Below are 7308 nucleotides of genomic sequence, written 5' to 3'. Positions count from 1 at the left end.
TACACTCTGGTGATTTCTTCGATCACCGACTACCGTAGCAGATCTTGATTCCGTCCGTGAATCTCAAATCTTTGTTATCCAAATTCCTCCGTTAACATAAACATTCATACATTCTCATTGAAAGTATATTGATACTCTCTATAGCAATTCATGAACAATGAAACGTTTGCTTGCATTACGATTTTTGCTGAACATTAAAAAATATATATAACACGGTAGTTAGTCTGAAAATAAGTCCATATGAATTCATACACACTAATTATTCAATCAAAGAGGAACAATTTTGTAATTGCTCATATTATATTTTACTAGCTTATATCACGTGTCATGCACGCTTTTTTAAAATTTATCTTTTTGATTTTTTAAAAAATTTAATTTTTTTATATACATATATATCATTTTTCTGACGTTATTGCAATATTTTTTTTGATAGTTTTTTAATATTGTTGCAATAAATATGCATGTATTGAAAAATATACGGATGATAAATTAAATTATAGCTATATATTGTAAAATATGTAACCATTTTATACTTGTTGTTGTATCCATCGTATCATATTTTGGTTTTTAAATAGTAGAACAATGTAATATTTTTATATTTATTATTGATTAAATCTTTTCATACTGAGGATTGAATTAGAATATTGTATCGCAATTGATGTTTGAATAATTTAGAATAATATAATTATTTTCCCTTTATGATAATATATACTTATTCTAATAAAATATAATCTAAACCATTTTTTTTATTATATCAAATCAACGGTTATTGAATTTGTTTTGGCACTACAGTACCAAAGTTTTGGATAACAAAGTCTCTTCAGATTATATTATATATAAAGGATAATAATATACACATATATGCAGTATATAGCTAGATGATAAGCTTATATATCCAGCACTAGCTTAAAGATAATGTGTGTGTGAACTGTGATGCTGCTGTACATAAGGAACTGAAAGGAGGATTTGTTTGCGGTCCTTGATATAACTCTTGAAATAGAAATCTGTACGCAATTTCCGTTAAGTGCAAACCATCCCAATTAACACACAAAGAAGAATCCTCACAAATGGTTGATAACGGTTGTCCACACATTGCAGATGCGTAGAAATGAAATGGTCCATTTCCACCACAACATGCTGTTATACCACCCTTGCTAAATCCTGCACAACAAAATAGATATTCGCAGATGCAACCACGATTATTCTTTACTCATCAAGATGGAACCACGATTCCAAGGGAGCCCAGCCTAAAAATATTATGTATCATTAACCTATGAAAGTCGGTTAGAAATAATAGTACCGAATTTGTATGGATTCAGAAATAGTTGCATCGCCGGCATTGTAGTAGTCGGCATAAATAATATTGGCATGAGGATGAGACTCTTGAATTCGAGCCAATGCGGTTTTATGAACAGCATTATGCTGCATAGCAAAATCGTTTAACCAATTCAGGCAGCCTCTCTGTGGATCATAATCTTCCCAAAGATGAAGTAGTCATGAATGTTGTCAAATAAGCTGCTGAGCATCCAATTGGGAAGTTTCCCGGGACTACCAGTGTCATAGCCCCCATATCTACTAGCTCCTGCGACATACAAACTGACATATTACACACTTAAAACTTCATAGCATAATATGCATGTTGAAAGTAAAATGCAAAATTTGAGTCGCATTGAAAGTTTAGAAAATGTGGCATCAATGACCGGTGATACAAACGTTTCAACCACTTCTATCCTAACGCCAGCTAACAATACGTGATTATAATCGTTGCCTCCTATCTCACCCACAAGAAATAGACTCCTTTGGAATAGTTCGTCACAATCTGCTTACATATGAACATGGTAGACATAAGTATTAAATTAGCTTTCGTAGGTAAGAATCAATTTTCTGTGCGTATGTTTTGAGCTCAATGCATACGAATAATCTTATAATATTAATTAATTTGTCCTTATATGCTCTTAATAATTACCGACGATACGTTTCAACAATTGCTTACCATCAAGGCCGGACCTTTTATAAACTGTAAGAACCATGAGTTTATGTTTGTGTCAGGGCCTTGTAATTTATTCGATTGATGTCTTCGCACTGGTCCTGCACTATATTAAAGTAGAGCGTTGGGTGGAAGAGAACGTTTAATTATAATAGTTAGGGTCAGCTGGAACAATATAAAGGGTTTCTAGAGACCTTAAAAACGATTGTTATGGCATGTTCTTTTCTTAAGTTTCTAAAAATGTGAGAGTTAATTTGATAGCTACTCCGAAAATTGTCACCCTCGTATTCATTTATAAGTGTATAACACAAAGTAGCTTTGAATATTTTGTCCAAGCAAAAGTTAAACGTGGTGTTAACCGTAAACCTTAGCCGGACCACAACTAAGCAACCATTAGTGCTTTCATAAATCCTTTCTAATTAGTAATTGACAAACAGAGTATACAGATGAGGGGTAGCCTTGGATATATATATAGGTGGACAAGAAGTGCGTCTAGCTAATGACCCTAGTTTTTCCAAGATTTTATATCGACGAGGCCTTATAAACTTCAGGGCCGGTATAACAGTTAGTGTTCCATAGGATCAACCTTTTTTTGAGCGTATCTACGAAGAGTAACACGGCATTTCCGAGTTATAGAATCCAAAGTGTAATGAATTACACGGTGACATTATCGTTAATATAATACTTGAAACTTAAGATTTTTCTTTTTCAAGATAAGAAATTAAGGTATAAATCATGTGCACGTATTCGCAATCTTAGTTCCTCCATTGCGTTTCATATACGAGTAAGAATCTTGCGAAAAACTAATAATAGCTCCGACACCTCAAGAAAGAAAATGGCGAGACGCTCATATGTAGTTTTAAAGGTGACCTGAGGAAGTTTGGCAAAGAGATGGTAGCAAAACCTTGAACCAACTCAACTGAGTCCCTAGAGAGCCATTCCATACAGAAATATAAACTCATTTCTCCTTGGAAAATGGCGTGTCCAGCGCCGTTGCTCCCACTACAAGAAAAAAAAATAAAAGTGACCAAACAAAAACGACCAACTATAAATTTCACCAAAAACGGTAGCTTTTAAGGTCAATCTCACTTGACCAAAAACCGCGTATAAAAATGATCGATATCGGTGGATTTTGTAAGCGGTCGCTTTTATTCGATGAAATTTATTGTCGTTGACTTTTAGTCGGTAGCTTTTATTAACAAAAACAACCGTCTATTTTTCAGCAGTCGATTTTAAGATTTCAAGATTTGGTGGGAAAATTTACTCTGACATGAGAACCAGAGAACTTTATATATTGCTTCCTATATACGGAGGTGCCGATGGAAGTCCTAGGTATTGAGCTGCAAAAATCGATAAACAGATTTCAACAATATATCATGTACGAATATTAAATCATTGCCGAAACTGAAATTCTTCATTAGCTTGGTTAGGGCATCTCAAATGGTAACTCTAAAACCTCTATTTACTTTATTTATAGAGTTAAAACCTTGAAAAACAATCACCAATTATTATCATCTCTATCTTTAAATTTAATTGAATATTCTTGCTTGAGCTAAGAGAAAGCATTTGCTTAGTAATAACTTGCACGTTTTTCAATAATACTTGTGTGCCGATATACCTCTGCATGAATCTAATCATATATAATTCTGTTTAAAGATATATATAAAAGAAAGGTTGAAGATGAAATAGTAATTTCAAAAAAATGAAAATTTGAAGATAAAATAGTTTTAAAATGAAGTTATCATTCAAGACGGCCTTAGAAGTATTATAAAAAAAGAATGATTTAATTGCACGAAAATGGCATGAGTTATAATTATTTTGCACAAAACTGACCAACATATAATAATAGGCACTAGTATGACTCATGTATAATTTTTTTGCCACCCGATTGCATTCCTTTAGTTATTTTTAACGGACGTTAGGATTTTTTTTAAAACTAAAGATGTAATTACACGAAGCTGGTATGAACTATAATTTTTTTGCACAAAAATGATCTATCAAAGAATTAAAAATCAAAGAATATCTACAAATTAAATCAATCATGGAATTAAAAACTAAAGAGCGACTATAAATTTTTCTATAGTTCTGTCCCAGACCCCGTTGAAAAAAACGGTTTTGATGATTTCTTCTGTGAAGTTGAGTGCATGACTTTGTATATATTTCTTGGCTTTTTCTGTACAACCTGAATGTCTCTCTTTAGTTTATTCTATCTGTGTTGGCTTCATACTGAAATAATTTGGTGTTTCTTTTCATCATGCTCATTAGCTTGTGCTTATTAAAAATGTATAAATTTTGTATGAGTTGTCTCGTCCCTAAGATGTAAAACTTTGACGCTCTCTAACTATCACTTCTGGATGTTGCCTAGAATAAAATTTTGAATCCTTCAATTCGATATGAAGTTTAGATTCATGATATGTTGGTACATTAGTATTATTCATTAATATCCTTAATTATTTTTTCCATGTTATCAGACTGGACATGTTAATAAGAAATTACATAATTCTAAGTAAGACATGGCTGATGTGCATATTTTTAACACTTACTTTATGGATATACTATAGTTTTGGAAGGCAGGTGATGAATGTTCCCTCGTTCATGATGAAATAGTATTATCATAAGCATATTGACTTCTTACTTACGAGTCCCATTGCTGGTGGTCGACCTAGTAGAGTTAAGCGAATGAACCATAAAGCTGCTTCAAAAAAAAAACTAGTCGCGGAGATTGAGACGAAAAAGATAAAGATTAAGGCGTTAAGTTTAATATACTTCTAAATGCCTATGTTTGAAATATGGTTTAATATTTTCCATTTTGACTCTGTCCCAAAAATATAGATTAAGGTACTGTTTTTGTCTTGGCTATGTCCCAGAAATGTAGATTAATGTGTGATTCTGTAGTTTTACGAAAGAAAAGTCATTTACCTCTATAAAAAATAATTTTTTCTGCTAATTTGTAGCTACTGTTTGGTTTTTAATTTCGTGATTGATTTATTTTATAAATGCTCTTTGATTTTAATGGGTAAATGGGCAAATTCGTCACTGTACTTTTCGAAAACTTTCACTTGGGTCACCTACCCAAAAAAGCTTTTTGTCACATAACAGTTTCATATAATATTGTCAATGGCAACACTTGATTTCAAATTATTTTCACGTCCATTAAATCGTCATTGACTTTAACGGTGTGTCGTTAACTTTAACCACGTCGGTGCCACTTCGGTGCCACTTTAGTGCCACATATGTGCCAGATGTAATAACCCGACCCGTTCCTAATTAACCACCCACATCAAATTAACCCGATTTACTAAAGAAAATCAACAGTTTATTATTACTTACATCCAAACCAACATATACGACTGGAGAAAGGGGGCGATCAATCGATCGAAGCGGACGACATATGTGATCGAAGATTGAAGGTAACCTAGTAAACATGTAAGCTTCGATCTTATGCTCATATTTACCTATGTATATATCTATAATTTATATATGTAAGTTTCGATCTTATTGTGATATATAGGTTAAATTCTAAATTAGTAGTTCTTACAATTCTGAAACCCTAATTTGTACTCGTTACCTAATTGGTAGTATAATTATGAACCCTAAATCGATATGCATGTGTTTTACAGGCCTCAAGATCTAGTAAAATATTATGGTGCTCATTTTATGACTTGCCTGAAATATCAATATGCTGGACCTAAGCTAAAGTGTTTTAAAGGAATTGAAGTTAAAGAATTGAAGAAGTAATATTTGTTTTTATCAAAGTCATGTCTAAGTTTAAGTTTAAACTAAGTGACAGCCATGCTTAGTTTAAGTGCTTTTGTAAGCTTCTATGAACTTAGCTTATGTCTTTTGTATGGTCAATGACCCTATTTTATTACTTTTGTAAGCTCCAAGTGGGGAACCATAGCTGTCTTTTGGTGTTGGATTTATGATATTGTAAGGAATCTTTCATGTTATGCAATGACAAAAATCACCTTTTCTTTCTTTTATCTTTCACAAACTAGAACAATCAAAATAAACCAAACTATTGTATTCACTTGCACTTAATATCACCATTACAATCAACAAACTGCTACTTTAACAACCAACTACTCCAACTAAACTAATAAAACTACAACTACAATCATCATATATCACTAACCAAAATACAAATACAAATATTACTGCAACTGCCAACAACTTCTTCAAAATATAATTTGCTCTCATCAATTTCTTTAACAACTCTTCTGCCTCCTCATTTTTGCGACGAAGTTTGCACACTTCTTCATGTAACACAAGCAGTCTTCTTTCACAAAAATTAACATCAACTCCAAGATTGTTCAAAGCATCTTCCTTCTTCTGCATTTTCGACTTTAAAACATTGATTACCTCTCTAGCCCTTTCCGAGTAGGGTGGATCAGCCCAAACGAAAAAATTACATTTCTTACAAGGATTCTACCAATAAAATAGAAAAATCATCACATTCAACAATCTCAAAAGTTTTAAATTCTAAAAAAACTCAATGTTACCTTGTATTGTGAACACCCAAAAAATCACCTTCCAGGATCTAGTGTGCCCTCTTTCCACGCTTCTTGACATGGTGCTGGCAAATCGCATTTACATCTCACACCAAGATATTCAAATTCAGAGTTATTTTTTCTACTAGTATAGAATGTATTAGAACTATTACCATAAGGGTTCCTAACTGAAGAAGATGAGTTTTTCGAGCTAGACATGAAAGAGGGAAGAATGAAGGGCTGCATCTTCTAAGAATGAAATGAGGGATGAGTTGGGGGGATGTGTGGGTTATTTAAGAAGCAGGATAACGGGTAGTTCAGTCCATGTCACTCTTCTACATAAGCATTCTGTTACTTTTTTTTTAACGGAAGTAACGGGAGAAACTCAATTGAAATGTATACGTAGTACAAGTGTTTGACTGAAAGCTTTTTTGGGTTGATGACCCAAGTGAAAGTTTTCGAAAAGTACAATGATGAATTTGCCCATTTACCCGATTTTTAATTCCTTGATTGATCATTTTTGTGCAAAAATATTATAATTAGGCCATCTTTGTGCAATTAAATCATTAATTTATCAAAACCCTAATGTCCGTTAAAGATAACTAACAGAATGCAATCGGGTGGCAAGAAAATTATACATGAGTCATATGGGTGCCTATTATTATATGTTAGCCATTTTTGTGTAAAAAAATTATAACTCATACCATCTTCATGTAATTAAGTCAAAAAGAATTCATGTCTCAGCCTTTGGGCCTAGATTTGTTTTAATTAAAATATACGAAATATAATAATATTTTTAAAATTTCTGAAAACTCGGATAGTAGGTAAATA

The 7308-nt window shown here is 32.6% G+C and overlaps 1 pseudogene; it reads right to left on the bottom strand.

Moving 5' to 3' along the window:
- Window positions 1–769: 769 nt before the first annotated feature.
- Window positions 770–6577, bottom strand: LOC141673662 (GDSL esterase/lipase At2g27360-like; annotated as a pseudogene).
- Between the last annotated feature and the right edge of the window lie 731 nt (window positions 6578–7308).

Source organism: Apium graveolens, chromosome 7, assembly GCF_009905375.1.
Source record: "Apium graveolens cultivar Ventura chromosome 7, ASM990537v1, whole genome shotgun sequence".
In the NCBI taxonomy this organism is placed as follows: Eukaryota; Viridiplantae; Streptophyta; class Magnoliopsida; order Apiales; family Apiaceae; genus Apium; species Apium graveolens.
The sequence above is the reverse complement of the archived record's forward strand: the minus strand, read 5'-3'. Positions and strand labels throughout refer to the sequence as shown.